Source organism: Bufo gargarizans, chromosome 1 (assembly GCF_014858855.1).
Source record: "Bufo gargarizans isolate SCDJY-AF-19 chromosome 1, ASM1485885v1, whole genome shotgun sequence".
Taxonomy (NCBI): Eukaryota; Metazoa; Chordata; class Amphibia; order Anura; family Bufonidae; genus Bufo; species Bufo gargarizans.
This window is the reverse complement of record NC_058080.1, coordinates 29253520-29269827: the sequence shown is the minus strand read 5'-3', so window position 1 is coordinate 29269827 and position 16308 is coordinate 29253520.

The following is a 16308-nucleotide window of genomic DNA, read 5'->3' as shown; positions in this document are numbered from 1 at the left end:
CAGCAATACCGTCCATATACACAGAGCTATACCGTCCATATACACAGAGCTATACCGTCCATATACATAGTGCTATACTGTCCATATACACAGAGTTATACCGTCCATATACACAGAGCTATACCATGCATATACACAGAGTTATACCGTCCATTTACACAGAGCTAAGCCGTCCATATTCACAGCAGCAATCCTGTCCATAAACATAGAGCTATACCATCCATATTTTCAGCAGTTATACCGTCAATATACACAGCAGCTATACCGTCCAAATACACAAAGCTATACCGTCGATATACAAAGCGCTAATCTGTCCAAATACACAGAGCTATACCGTCCATATACAAAGCGCTATACCGTCCATATACACAGAGCTATACCGTCCATATACACAGTGCCATACAGTCCATATATACAGAGCTATACCGTCCTTATTCACAGAGCTATACCGTCCATATACACAGACCTATACCTTCCATATACTATTCCGTCCATATACACAGAGCTATACCGTCCATTTACACAGAGCTATACCGTCCATATACACAGAGCTACAGTCAGGTCCATAAATATTGGGACATCGACACAATTGTAACATTTTTGTCTCTGTACACCACCACAATGCATTTGAAATGAAACAAACAAGACGTGCTTTACCCGCAGACTGTCAGCTTTAATTTGAGGGTATTTACATCCAAATCAGGTAAACGGTGCAGGAATTACAACAGTTTGCATATGTGCCTCCCACTTGTTAAGGGACCAAAAGTAATGGGACAATTGGCTTCTCAGCTGTTCCATGACCAGATGTGTGTTATTCCCTCATTATTCCAATTACAATGAGCAGATAAAAGGTCCAGAGTCCATTCCAAGTGTGTTATTTGCATTTGGAATCTGTTGCTGTCAACTCTCAAGACGAGCTCCAAAGAGCTGTCACTATCAGTGAAGCCATCATTAGGCTGAAAAAACACAACAAACCCATCAGAGAGATAGCAAAAACATTAGGCGTGGCCAAAACAACAGTTTGGAACATTCTTAAAAAGAAGGAACGCACCGGTGAGCTCAGCAACACCAAAATACCCGGAAGACCACGGAAAACAACTGTGGTGGATGACCAAAGAATTATTTCCCTGGTGAAGAAAACACCCTTCACAACAGTTGGCCAGATCAAGAACACTCTCCAGGAGGTAGGTGTATGTGTGTCAAAGTCAACAATCAGGAGAAGACTTCACCAGAGTGAATACAGAGGGTTCACCACAAGATGTAAACCATTGGTGAGCCTCAAAAACAGGAAAGCCAGATTAGAGTTTGCCAAACGACATCTAAAAAAGCCTTCACAGTTCTGGAACAACATCCTATGGACAGATGAGACCAAGATCAACTTGTACCAGAGTGATGGGAAGAGAAGAGTATGGAGAAGGAAAGGAACTGCTCATGATCCTATGCATACCACTTCATCAGTGAAGAATGGTGGTGGTATTGTCATGGCGAGGGCATGTATGGCTGCCAATGGAACTGCTTCTCTTGTATTTATTGATGATGTGACTGCTGACAAAAGGAGCAGGATGAATTCTGAAGTGTTTCTGGCAATATTATCTGCTCATATTCAGCCAATTGCTTCAGAACTCATTGGACGGCGCTTCACAGTGCAGATGGACAATGACCCAAAAAATACTGCAAAACCAACCAAAGAGTTTTTTAAGGGAAAGAAGTGGAATGTTTTGCAATGGCCAAGTCTTGAGCATGCATTTCACTTGCTGAAGACAAAACTGAAGGCAAAATGCCCCAAGAACAAGCAGGAACTGAAGATAGTTGCAGTAGAGGCCTGACAGAGCATCACCAGGGATAAAACCCAGCGTCTGGTGATGTCTATGTGTTCCAGACTTCAGGCTGTAATTGACTGCAAAGGATTTGCAACCAAGTATTAAAGCATTTGCAACTAGCGTAGTGGCATGACGTAGGACATGCGGCGGCCCTGCCCCCTCGCCCCACTCCTTGCTGGACGCTCCATCGTCCCACCGCCGAATCGCCGCTTCTATGTTTTTTTTTCTCCACCGCCTCTCCTGGCGGGACGCCGGATGCCCTCTGAAGTTGGTGTGTTTCCTGTATCCCTCCTTGCCCCCTGCTGTACCCTGTGGACACTGAAGGATGCCCGTGTTACCAGGGGTTCTCCAGCTGACGTCGCTCCACTGCCAGTGAGCCCTTAGATGGTCGGCCTGAGGTTCCGATGTCCGGGTGAAGTGTGGTCCGCGTCTGTGATCTGGTGACATTTATCCTTTTATTTACCCGTCCTGTCTTAATGGTGGATAATCACCAAACCTGGTGGAGATGTAACACCTGCGTTTTTTGGCCCCACTGCAACATAGGAGCTCCTGTCTTTTGGGGGGCACGTGTCACTGGCCACAAGACCTGGGTGCCCTGGTGCCCTGCTGAATTGCGCTTGGGTTGCGACCTTGATGTGATCTGGTTACAGAGGGGGGCGTATATTTCCGGACTCAGATGCTGTGCCCTCTTGATTTCAGAGCGGAGTTAACTTGGTGGCCTAAAGACACAGACACTGGATGAAATTACTTAGTCCCTGTAAGCACCGGTTTGGGCAGTGGGTGTGCGGAGCGGGATCCCCCTGTGGCCCTGAGGGTATCGGTGCCACGGGTGGAAGACCGGAAGGGCGCACTTGGTGCAAGCAAGAGTGCCCCAAGTCCTGCTACGGCCGCCGGGCCGCCCACCGTACTGCTCCAGCTGGGAAATTAATAGGCTGTTTCGACCCCTGCACCACCCCTGATTGAAGAGTGGCTCCCTGTGAGAGAGGGAGAGAGCCTCACGCCACTGTGTTTCCTCCTGCCCGCTCGGCAGTATTTACGCAGTCTCCCCCTTGAAAGCTGAGAGCAAAGGGTTGAGGGTTGGTGAGATCTTTTGGGGTCGCCCTGCTCTAGTGTGGGTTGTCTGTGCATTTTGTTTCTTTCTTTTTCCCAGCAATTTACCCTCGGACCTCATTACACGCTTTAACAGAAACTAACTCTTGATTTCCCGGTTCGAATGGAGTGATTTATATTCCTGCTATAACAACACTTACGCTTTTACTTAACCTCGGACCCACTATACGCTTTAACAGAAACTAACTGTCGACTTCCCTGTTCAAATGGAGTGATTTATATTTCTGCTATAACAACACTTACGCTCTCACTCAGTTTAACCTCTCTTTCTCTGCAATATTTGGTTGATTGTTACGTTTTGAAAAGCTGGTCACAATTGTATGACTTTGATATATTTTGCATGAATTGAACTTCCATCTCTCCCTTAGGTCATGTATTAGTAAACTTAAACTCTGGTCACGCGGTTTGATAGGGCGGTAATATACTTGGTTACTATGCCTCCCAAAATTCGGAAATCGGGGGGGGGGGGGGGGTAAGCCCTCCCAAAGGTGGCCTCGGGGCCAGTCCCCAAGCACGCTTAGAAAATTTTTTGCGGTCACCCACTCCTAAAACTAGGGGAAGGGGTCTCAAAAAACGGGAGGCCAGCTTGACGCAGCTGGAAACAAGACAGCCACGGCAATGTTAGCTTCCGTGGATCCTAAAGAGGTTGAAAGGGAAGGATTGTAGAGCGTCAATAATGAATTAGCTGAAATTTTGGGAGCAGTGAATAAGACCAATAGTACTGTATCGCAATTAACAATTACAATGGCGGCCCTACAGGGGGACATCACCATAATTAGGGATGAAATCACAAAACTAAGAGCAAAAATGAAAGATTTGGAGCTGGAGACAGCGGGTGTGAATAAGGAGTTGAGTTTAACAAAAAATCGCCTGGTGGGGGTGGAGCAAGATTGTCTTGGGTTAAAAAACAAACTGATTGAGATGGAAGATAGATCCCGGAGGAACAATATAAGGTTGTTGGGGTTCCCAGAGGGGGTGGAACAAGATAACACAGCGGATTTCGTGCAAAAGTGGTTGGTGTTAACATTAGGATCGGATTATGACCTTTCCTCTTTCTGTGTAGAGCGAGCACATAGAATCCCTTTGAGGAAGCCCCCTCCCGGCCCTCCCCCCAGAGCTTTATTAGCCAGACTAGGTTGCTCTAAGGACATGGACTGGGTACTTAGATGCAAAAGAGAGATCGATAAGACCAGCTTTGATGGGAATGATATCCAAATATACCCGGATTTTTGTCGCGAGACACAAAACAAAAGACTTTCTTTTCTTGATGTGAAAAAAGGTTAATCCCTGCGCATGTACAGTATGCGATGCTGTACCCGGCCAAACTCAGGGTTGTTTATAACAACTCTGTGCAATTCTTTTCTACCCCTACAGAGGCCGTACAGTGGCTTGATTTGACCGATGTATAGCTCCTCCCGGAACCTTTAATCTATATTCTAATCCTTTTGTATGTCTTTATGTTGGCTATACGGTGGCGGTGTGAGGAGCAGGGGTGGGACTGGGAGTGGGGTTAGGCGATTGTGGAAGAGGTTGATGGGGATTAGATTCTCTGTGAGCCAAAAGGTGGGTTTAGGTAAGGGCACTGGGTGCGGGGTGGGCATCAGGGAGTGGGAAGGGGTGAGCGGGTTAGCTGCTGTCACTGGGCCTAGGGGACTTCTTTCTCCCCCCCTGCCGGTCTGCAGAAGGTTTTGTCCTGCGATTGCGTATAATGACGAGTAGGGTCTTGTGTTGGAATGTGGGTTGGGGGATAGAATTAAAAGGACAGTGGTGTTTGACGTTATGGCCCGGCACCTTCCGGCAATAGTGGCTTTATTGGAGATGCATGCAGCGGTTGAGACGGCTCCCCCAATTAAAGAGGCGTTGGGCGAAATTGGAATACCACTCATGCCTCTCATCATATTCGAGGGATGTGAGTGTGTATATCCATCATGCAGTAAATTTTCATCCGCTGGATGCTCGAGTGGATAGGGCGGGTCATTATGTTTTCCTTTATGGTCAGTGGAATGGACAGGAGACTATGTTAGCCTTCATCTATGTCCCTCCCCCTTTTGCATCCACTGTTCTATCCCTGTCGTCTACCTACGTTCATTTGTAGTAAACCCCCGTGCCCAATGTTGTTGGTGGGTGATTTTCTCAGTTCTGGATCCGGTGCGGGACAGGGTATCTCTCTCCTCTGAGCAGAGGCAGACTCGATCTTTGTTGGGCACCATCACTCTGGAGTTAGCCTGGGTTGATGTTTGGCGCTATTTGTATGGTGAAAAAAGAGTGTATTCATTCTTTGGCCGGTCATACAGGTCAATGTCAAGAATTGACTTAGCCTTTGCAAATGCGGCTATGTCTGATCAAGTTGTGAAGATGAAATACGAGCTGCATGGAATCTCTGATCATTCTCCGGTTCTGCTTCTGCTCAAGGGGTCGGGGTTAAATACGTGTCCAAATAGAGCCTTTAGACTGAATCCGTATTGGCTGGAGGTTATTGGAGAGCGGGAGTAGATTAATGAGGAGATTCTGGAATTCTGGCATCGTAATAAGGGCTCCACCCATATTCATTTTGTATGGGACGCTTTGAAGTCTTATATCAGGGGCCTCTACTGCAGTAAAATTAAAAGACAACGAGCAGAATTTCATAAACAGGAAAACGTAATGCGGGAGACAGGAGGTTGCAGGGAGCACTGACTAAATACGGCACAGATACACTTCGCACACAACTGAAAGAAGCTAATTTACAATACAGGTCTCTTTTGGTAAACAAGGCCCAACACAAACTCTTTTTTCAAGGACAAAGACGTTTTAGGGAGGAGAGGAAAACAGGTAAACTATTAGCCGCATTGGTTGCTAACCAAAGGGGTGCGACCAAATTAGGCATATTAGAAATACTCACGGCCAGATAGTGAAGAACCCGAATCTGGTTAGACAGGAATTTGTCAACTATTATTCTACTATATATAGATCCGAAATGGTATGCAGTTCTTCTAACATAGATAACTATTTGGACCATTTAGAAATGCCCCTTCCTTTCCCCTCAGGAGACTGGAATGCTTGATTACCCTCTACAACAGGCAGAATTGGAAGATGCTCTTCGGTCGGTCAAGCATAACTCATCCCCTGGGGCCGACGGTTTGCCATTTGAACTATGTAGATATCACGCTAAAGTACTTCTCCCTATTTTGTTACAGGTGTTAACCGAATCCCACAGATATGGATCTCTCCCTCCATCTTTCAGGGAGGCAATAATTATCTTAATAAAAAAAAAGATAAGGACGACTGTGAGGTTTTGTCCTACAGGCCCATATCACTCCTTAATATTGACTATAGGATCTTTGCAAAGTCTCTAGAAAATCGTTTAAAAAGGGTGATCGCAGCCCTGGTTCATCCTAATCAAACAGGATTTAGAGAGATTCAAGAGAATCTGTATGGGACATAGTTGAATCTATCGGTAGGGGGGGGCCCGGACCACTCTATCCTGTCGCTGGACGCTGCTAAAGCATTCAACAGGGTAGAGTGGTCCTTCCTGTGGCGGACTATGGCACACTTTCGATTGGGGTCTACCTTTATTGCAATGACCCAATTGTTATATACACAACCAATTGCCAGAGTTAATATTGACGGGGTTAATTCCTCCACGCTTGAGCTTCAACGAGGAACGAGACAGGGATGCCCCCTCTGCCCCTTATTATTTGCGCTATTTATGGAGCCGTTGGTTTACAGGATCCGCCTGGATGGTCCGATTCGGGGGTTCGGGGTAGCAGGAGAGAGCGATAAAATCAGGCTCTATGCAGACGACGTTATCCTCTTTTTGCATCAGGGTTGGAAGGCTGTCCCCTACGTTATGCAGGTGATAGAGGAGTTTAGTGAACTGTCCGGTTATTTAATTAACTGGACTAAGTCTTCACTCTTCCCGTTAAATCGAAAGGCCCCGGGTTCGGATTTTGTCTAGGGATGATTCCCTGGAATATCTGGGGATCAGAATAGGTTTTCCCATAAGTAGATTTTATGAGTTAAATCTTTCCCCGATAATAAATAAAGTGAAGGGGAAAATTATGGCCTAAAAATGAGCAATATCTCAAACGGATATCTAAAAATGATCCTATTACTGCTGGTTCTGTATCCGATCTGTGCTTCCCCCATCTGGATAGAAGACGCCTTCTTTTATAGATTGGAAGTTCTATTAATTTAATCTGGGGGGGGAAGAGGGTCCGCATAAAGCAGAGGTGTTTGTGGCTGGCCGAGTCAGAAGGGGGGTTATCACTCCCTTTCTTTCAAGGGTATTTTTTCTCTGCGCAGCTACAAAGATGCTGCAATGCTGGTGAGAGTGCACTAGGGCAGTACTTAAATAGGGGATCAGGTAGGCCAGTGGATAATATTTTCATGCATTTAGAAACTGCACACTTTCTTAGTCTGGACACTAGATGTTTAATTGCGAGAACTCTACAGAGGGTTTGGGACACATTGAAAACGACTTTGCAGGTGCGACACGTTTTTCATTTCACTCCGTTGTGGGAGAACCGGAATTTAGGGGAATTCTTGAAAATAACTGATCACACCTATTGGAGTTCTAAAGGTATCACTAGAGTGGCTCATCTGTTTGTTGCAGATCGTTTCAAAGCTTTAGGGGACTTGAATTTCACAAACACTTTTTTAGATCAATTTATGTATGAACGTTTAAAACACGCCTAAAACACTTAATAAAACATATATGATTACTGAACGACAGATATGTTTTGATTATGTTTTTCTTCATGCAGGGAAAAAGATTAAAATGGCACGGATTTATTTGAAAATGCGAGACTCATTGGCCACGGTATATCCCCTTAGAGTACATTTAAATGGGAACAGGAATTAAAAACCTCCCCTCTCCCTCTGGCCACAGATCTTCAAAAACATAAAAAAGGCATCATTGGCAGCCAGCTATAGATTGATCCAATTCAAGATTTTACATAGGCTATACTATACCCCACAAATGCAGGCTAAGTTCCTCAAAAACCGAGGACGTGACTTTCCCTGTCGAAAGTGTGACAGACCCAATGTTGGGTATATTCATCTTTTATGGGAATGCAGCGTGATAAAGCGCTTTTGGGAGCAGGTATTTACAGCAATACAGGCGGATTCTCCCCAAGCTTGTGCACCAGATATGGCCTCGGTAATTTTGGGCTATCCTACACCTGATAATCCTAACCCTTTTGATCATCGACTGGATTGGTTGAGGGGCTGTTTGATAGCAAAGGTTCTCATAGTTAAGAGATGGGGTTCCCCCATTTCCCCGGTATTTGGGGAGTGGCGTCGGATTATGTCCCAAATAAAGCTGTACGAGGAGGTTGAGAGGCGTAGTAGGTGAGCAACGCGCGATCGCAGAAGTGTGGTGAATTGACCAGCTTAGCCCGAGGGGTGGAGTAGACAGACGGGTACGGGGGCGAGGTGCGGGGTCCGGGTTACCAGCGTCAGCAGCTAAGAGTAAGAGGGGGAAGAGTGGGGCTTAAAGGTATTAAACATGTTTATACAGTGTTGGATTTAACGCTATCATCTAAGTTAATGCGGAAATTATAGTAACATCGATGGCATATGTATATCAGCTGTCTCTATTCCTTCATGTTTTTGACCTATTTCCTCTTTCTCAGCGCTGTGTATTTGTTTTTCTTTTGTAATTCTTATTGGAATTTTTTTTTACATTTATTAATAAAAAATAAATAAAAAAAGTATTAAAAAGTGAAAGTATGATTTATGATTATTTTTCTGTCCCGTTACTTTTGGCCCCTTAACAAGTGGGAGGCACATATGCAAACTGCTGTAATTCCTGCACCGTTCACCTGATTTGGATGTAAATACCTCAGATTACAGCTGACAGTCTGCAGGTAAAGCACATCTTGTTTGTTATATTTCAAATCCATTGTGATGGTGTATACAGCCAAAAATGTTACAATTGTGTCCATGTCCCAATATTTATGGACCTGACTGTATACCGTCCATATACACAGAGCTATACCGTCCATATACACAGAGCTATACCGTCCATATACACAGAGCTATACTGTTCATATACACACTGCTATACCGTCCATTTACACAGAGCTATACCGTCCATATACACAGAGCTATACCGTCTATATACACAGAGCTATACCGTCCATATAAACAGAGCTATACCGTCCATATACACAGAGCTATACCGTCCATATACACAGAGCTATACCGTCCATATAAACAGAGCTATACCGTCATTATACACAGAGCTATACCGTCCATATACACAGAGCTATACCGCTCATATACACAGAGCTATACCGTCTATATACACAGAGCTATACCGTCCATATACACAGAGCTATACCGTCCATATACACATTGCTATACCGTCCATATACTCAGAGCTATACCGTCAATATACACAGAGCTAGATCATCCATATACACAGAGCTATGCCATTTATATACTCAGCAGTTATACCATCCATATACACAGAGCTATACCATCTATATACACAGCAGCAATACCGTCCATATACACAAAGCTATACCGTCCATATACACAGCAGCAATACCGTCCATATACACAAAGCTATACCATCTATATACACAGCAGCAATACCATCCATATACACAGAGCTATACCGTCCATATACACAAAGCTATACCGTCCATATACACAAAGCTATACCGTCCATATACACAGAGCTATACCGTCCATATACACAGCAACAATTCTATCCATATACACAGAGCTATACCGTCCATATACACAGAGCTATACCGTCCATATAAACAGAGCTATACCGTCATTATACACATAGCTATACCGTCCATACACACAGAGCTATACCGTCTATATACACAGAGCTATACCGTCCATATACACAGAGCTATACCGTCCATATACACTGAGCTATACTGTCCATATACACAGAGCTATACCGTCCATATACACAGAGCTATACCGTCCATATACACAGCAGCAATACCATCCATATACACAAAGCTATACCGTCCATATACACAGAGCTATACCGTCCATATACAATGAGCTATACTGTCCATATACACAGAGCTATACCGTCCATATACACAGAGCTATACCGTCCATATACACAGCAGCAATACCGTCCATATACACAAAGCTATACCGTCCATATACACAGAGCTATACCGTCCATATACACAGAGCTATACCGTCCCATAAAAATGCTATGACATGAAGCCTGATTCTCTGCAATGGGACCTCTCTCTTCTGTCTGGGTGCCGGGGTCTAAAAATCTGACAGTGGCCTGTTCCAGTGGTGGGTGACATGAAGCCTGATTCTCTGCTATGTGACCTCTCTTGATATTGGTTAATTTTTATTTATTTTATTTTTATTTTTATTCATTTCCCTATCCACATTTGTTTGCAGGGGATTTAATTTAGCGCTACGCTAACGCCGAAAGGCGTCATCTCTGCGGCGCTCCCAGGCTACGCAAACGCCAATAGGCGTCATCTCGCGTGATCCGAGATTTCCTGTGAACGCGCGCACGCAGACGCGCGCGTTCACAGGAACGGGAGGTAAGCGAGTGGATCTCCAGCCTGCCAGCGGCGATCGCTCGCTGGCAGGCTGGAGATCTGATTTTTTTAACCCCTAACAGGCATATTAGACGCTGTTTTGATAACAGCGTCTAATATACCTGCTACCTGGTCCTCTGGTGGTCCCTTTTGTTAGGATCGACCACCAGAGGACTCAGGCAGCTCACTAAAGTAGCACTAAACACCACTACACTACACCCCCCCTGTCACTTATTAACCCTTTATAAACCACTGATCAGCCCATATAGACTCCCTGATCACCCCCCTGTCATTGATCACCCCCCTGTCATTGATCACCCCCCTGTAAGGCTCCATTCAGAGGTCCGTATGATTTTTACGGATCCACGGATACATGGATCGGATCCGCAAAACGCATACGGACGTCTGAATGGAGCCTTACAGGGGGGTGATCAATGACAAGGGGGTGATCACGCATATAGACTTCCTGATCACTTCCCTGTCATTGATCACCCCCCTGTAAGGCTCCATTCAGACGTCCGTATGATTTTTACGGATCCACTGATACATGGATCGGATCCGCAAAACACATGGACGTCTGAATGGAGCCTTACAGGGGGGTGATAAATTACAGAGGAGTGATCACCCATATAGACTCCCTGATCACCTCCGTCATTGATCACCCCCCTGTAAGGTTCCATTCAGACGTCCGTATGATTTTTACGGATCCACGGATACATGGATCGGATCCGCAAAACACATACGGACGTCTGAATGGAGCCTTACAGGGGGGTGATCAATGACAGAGGGGTGATCACCCATATAGACTTCCTGATCACCCCCTGTCATTGATCACCCCCCTGTAAGGCTCCATTCAGACGTCCGTATGATTTTTACGGATCCACTGATACATGGATCGGATCCACAAAACACATGCGGACATCTGAATGGAGCCTTACAGGGGGGTGATCAATTACAGAGGAGTGATCACCCATATAGACTCCCTGATCACCTCCGTCATTGATCACCCCCCTGTAAGGCTCCATTCAGACGTCCGTATGATTTTTACGGATCCACGGATACATGGATCGGATCCGCAAAACACATACGGACGTCTGAATGGAGCCTTACAGGGGGGTGATCAATGACGCAGGTGATCAGGGAGTCTATATGGGTGATCACCCCTCTGTCATTGATCACCCCCCTGTAAGGCTCCATTCAGACGTCCGCATGTGTTTTGCGGATCCGATCCATGTATCCGTGGATCCGTAAAAAATCATACGGACGTCTGAATGGAGCCTTACAGGGGGGTGATCAATGACGAAGGTGATCAGGGAATCTATATGGGTGATCACCCCTCTGTCATTGATCACCCCCCTGTAAGGCTCCATTCAGACGTCCGCATGTGTTTTGCGGATCCGATCCATGTATCCGTGGATCCGTAAAACATCATACGGACGTCTGAATGGAGCCTTACAGGGGGGTGATCAATAACGAAGGTGATCAGGGAGTCTATATGGGTGATCACCCCTCTGTCATTGATCACCCCCATGTAAGGCTCCATTCAGACGTCCGCATGTGTTTTGCGGATCCGATCCATGTATCCGTGGATCCGTAAAAAATCATACGGATGTCTGAATGGAGCCTTACAGGGGGGTGATCAATGACAGGGGTGTGATCAATGACAGGGGGGTGATCACCCCATATAGATTCCCTGATCACCCCCCTGTCATTGATCACCCCCTGTAAGGCTCCATGTAGACATTTTTTTGGGCACAAGTTAGCGGAAATTTTTTGTTTGTTTTTGTTTTTTCTTACAAAGTCTCATATTCCACTAACTTGTGTCAAAAAATAAAATCTCACATGAACTCACCATACCCCTCACGGAATCCAAATGCGTAATTTTTTTTTAGACATTTATATTCCAGACTTCTTCTGACGCTGTAGGGCCCCTAAAATGCCAGGGCAGTATAAGTACCCCACATGTGACCCCATTCCGGAACGAAGACACCACAAGGTATTCCGTGAGGGGCATATTGAGTCCATGAAAGATAGAAATTTTTGTCAAGTTAGCAGAAAGGGAGACTTTGTGAGAAAATACAAAAAAAATCAATTTCCGCTAACTTGTGCCAAAAAAAAAAAATTCTAGGAACTCGCCATGCCCCTCACGGAATACCTTAGGGTGTCTTCTTTCCAAAATGAGGTCACATGTGGGGTATTTATACTGCCCTGGCATGTTAGGGGCCCGAAAGCGTGAGAAGAAGTCTGGGATCCAAATGTCTAAAAATGCCCTCCTAAAAGGAATGTGGGCCCCTTTGCCCACCTAGGCTGCAAAAAAGTGTCACACATCTGGTATCGCCGTACTCAGGAGAAGTTGGGCAATGTGTTTTGGGGTGTCATTTTACATATACCCATGCTGGGTGATATAAATATCTTGGTCAAATGCCAACTGTGTATAAAAAAATGGGAAAAGTTGTCTTTTGCCGAGATATTTCTCTCACCCAGCATGGGTATATGTAAAATGACACCCCAAAACACATTCCCCAACTTCTCCTGAGTACGGCGATACCAGATGTGTGTCACTTTTTTGCCGCCTAGGTGGGCAAAGGGGCACACATTCCAAAGAGCACCTTTCGGATTTCACAGGCCATTTTATACACATTTTGATTTCAAACTACTAACCACACATTTGGGCCCCTAAATTGCCAGGGCAGTATAACTACCCCACAAGTGACCCCATTTTGGAAAGAAGACACCCCAAGGTATTTCGTGATGGGCATAGTGAGTTCATGGAAGTTTTTATTTTTTGTCACAAGTTAGTGGAATATGAGACTTTGTAAGAAAAAAAAAATAATAATAATAAATCATCATTTTCCGCTAACTTGTGACAAAAAATAAAAAGTTCTATGAACTCACTATGCCCATCAGCGAATACCTCAGGGTGTCTACTTTCCGAAATGGGGTCATTTGTGGGGTTTTTCTACTGTTTGGGCATTGTAGAACCTCAGGAAACATGACAGGTGCTCAGAAAGTCAGAGCTGATTCAAAAAGCGGAAATTCACATTTTTGTACCATAGTTTGTAAACGCTATAACTTTTACCCAAACCATTTTTTTTTTTTACCCAAACATTTTTTTTTAATCAAAGACATGTAGAACTATAAATTTAGTGAAAAATTTATATATGGATGTCGTTTTTTTTGCAAAATTTTACAACTGAAAGTGAAAAATGACATTTTTTTGCAAAAAAATCGTTAAATTTTGATTAATAACAAAAAAAGTAAAAATGTCAGCAGCAATGAAATACCACCAAATGAAAGCTCTATTAGTGAGAAGAAAAGGAGGTAAAATTCATTTGGGTGGTAAGTTGCATGACCGAGCAATAAACCGCTAAAGTTGTGGAGTGACGATTTGTTAAAAAAGGGCCTGGTCACTAGGGGGGTATAAACCTGTGGTCCTTAAGTGGTTAACTACATTTTGCTGCCATTTGCAGCCCTCTAGCCCTTTCCTGGGCTGTTTTACAGCCTTTTTAGTGCTGAAAAGTTCGGGTTCCCATTGACTTCAATGGGGTTCGGGTTCGGGACGAAGTTCGGATCGGGTTCGGATCTCTCGAACCCGAACATCCAGGTGTTCGCTCAACTCTATTTCTGAGGTCTCCAGACCATGTAGCTGACTCATTTCCTTTTATCACGATACTCCAGTATAATACATCTATCGATGTACACTCCCATGTACCTGTTCTATTGTTATGTGTGAATTTTCCTTGTAATTGAGTGAACTTTGTTTTGGGTCCTGCTGTTGCATGTAATTCAATGTGTGTATCATGTCTGAAGTGTAATTCAATACAACAGTTAACGCCATAACCCATGCAAAGACTTCCGGAAATGTCTCTGGAATTATGTTGAATTTGTTCTTCCAGAAAATCCTCAAGATGAAATATTCTTCTCCTTCGTGCAAGGATTGAAGTCTCTGTATCATGGTCACTCTTTTTATCATGAAAGAATTCTGCAAATGTAGTTGTGAACATCATCATCAACAATGACATTCTCATCATGAAACTGTTTTTCTAAAGACATCTTTATCGGTTGTAGAATGCATATTCCATGAAGAATTTCATTCCCCATGAAGAAAAACAGTATCATTATTTTGGTACATACAATTTACATTGATCAACATGTACCCACAATTTATGTTGTCTGCGAGTATTCTTTAAAGCATTCGGTCAGGGCCGTCTTTACCAAGGGGCAAAAGGGGCAGCTGCCCTGGGCCCTGCTAGCTACTGCCCCGGGTGTCAGGCTGTCGGCTACACAGGCATCATGATCGTACTGTGTTAATGATCTTAATTCTAGGACCTTAATGAGTTTTGCTCTAGGACCTTAATGACATCATTACCATGTGACCAGTAACCTAGCAATTACTGGTCACATGGCTATGAGGTCATCACAGGTCCTACTGAGTGTTGCAGAAGTTAACTGTGGAGCTTTTTTGTGTAAAGATTACATCAGAAAAAGGTGACGGGGCTGTTATGTTAATATACTGTAAATTACTGTATAGTGGGGTGCTGTATACTGTGTGGGGGCCTGTATACTGTGTAGTGGGCTATATATTGTGTAATGGGCTGTATATTGTGTGGTGGGCTGTATACTGTGTGGTGGGCTGTATATTGTGTGGTGGGCTATATATTGTGTAATGGACTGTATATTGTGTGGTGGGCTGTATACTGGGGGGGGGGGTGGCCTGTATACTGTATGGGGGCCTGTATACTGTGTGGTGGACTGTATACTGTGTGTTGGGCTGTATACTGTGGGGGGCCTGTATAGTGGGGGGGAGTGCTATACTGCTGTACTGTATAGTGTGGGGGGCTGTATCGTGTATTGTTTGGGGTGCTGTATACAGTGAGGTGCTGTATACTGTGGGCTGCTATACTGCTCTACTATATACTGTGGGGTACTGTATAGTGTGGGGTGCTAAACTGCATACTGTGTGGTGCTGTATACTATAGGGTGCTATACTGCATACTGTGTGGTGCTGTATACTATAGGGTGCTATACTGCATACTGCAGGTTGCTGTATACTATAGGGTGCTAAACTGCATACTGTGGGTTGCTGTATACTATAGGGTGCTATACTGCATACTGTGGGGTGCTGGGGTGCACTGTAACACTAGGGTGAGCCGAGCCCTGGTCTCCTTCCTGCAGAGCGGTGCCCACTTCCAGCCTGAGCCCAGCTGCCCAGAGCACTGATCCTGAGCCGCTGGAGTCTTCAGAACTGGAAGTATTTACAGTCATTCACTGTACTCTACCAGATGTGTGGATTTTTTGTGTGTGTGTTGTGGTGGAGGCGTGATTGCCTGCTAAGGTGTGGGAAGGCGGGATCCAGGGGGCCCAAGTAAATTTTTGCCCAGGGTCCAATCAATATTAAAGACGGCCCTGCATTCGGTGCTCTTTGAACCAAAATCATTACATGTCCCATAGTATCAATGATTTCAAAGGGACCTTCCCAATTACATTTCCAAGGTCCACTCTTCCTGAAGGTCTTAATCATTACAAAAGCACCTTTCACAAATTTAGAAGCGTGAGGTGGTATCATGCGTTGCATTTTGGATGCAGCATATGGAAGAATTGTACTTAGATTCTCTTGTAATAACTGTAACCCCCTGGAATGTGCTACCGCATCTTTTTGAGGAGTAGACAAGAATGGTTTGTTTGGGAAAATGAATGGCGTTGTTCTTCCCATCATCAATTCAAATGGAGTATATTGTGTGGTAGAGGAAACAGTTCCTCTTATACTCATCAGTACAAAGGGCACTGCATCGACCCATGTGTTCCCTTTGTCTAATAACAGTTTTGCAATCCTTGTCTTAATAGTTCTGTTCATT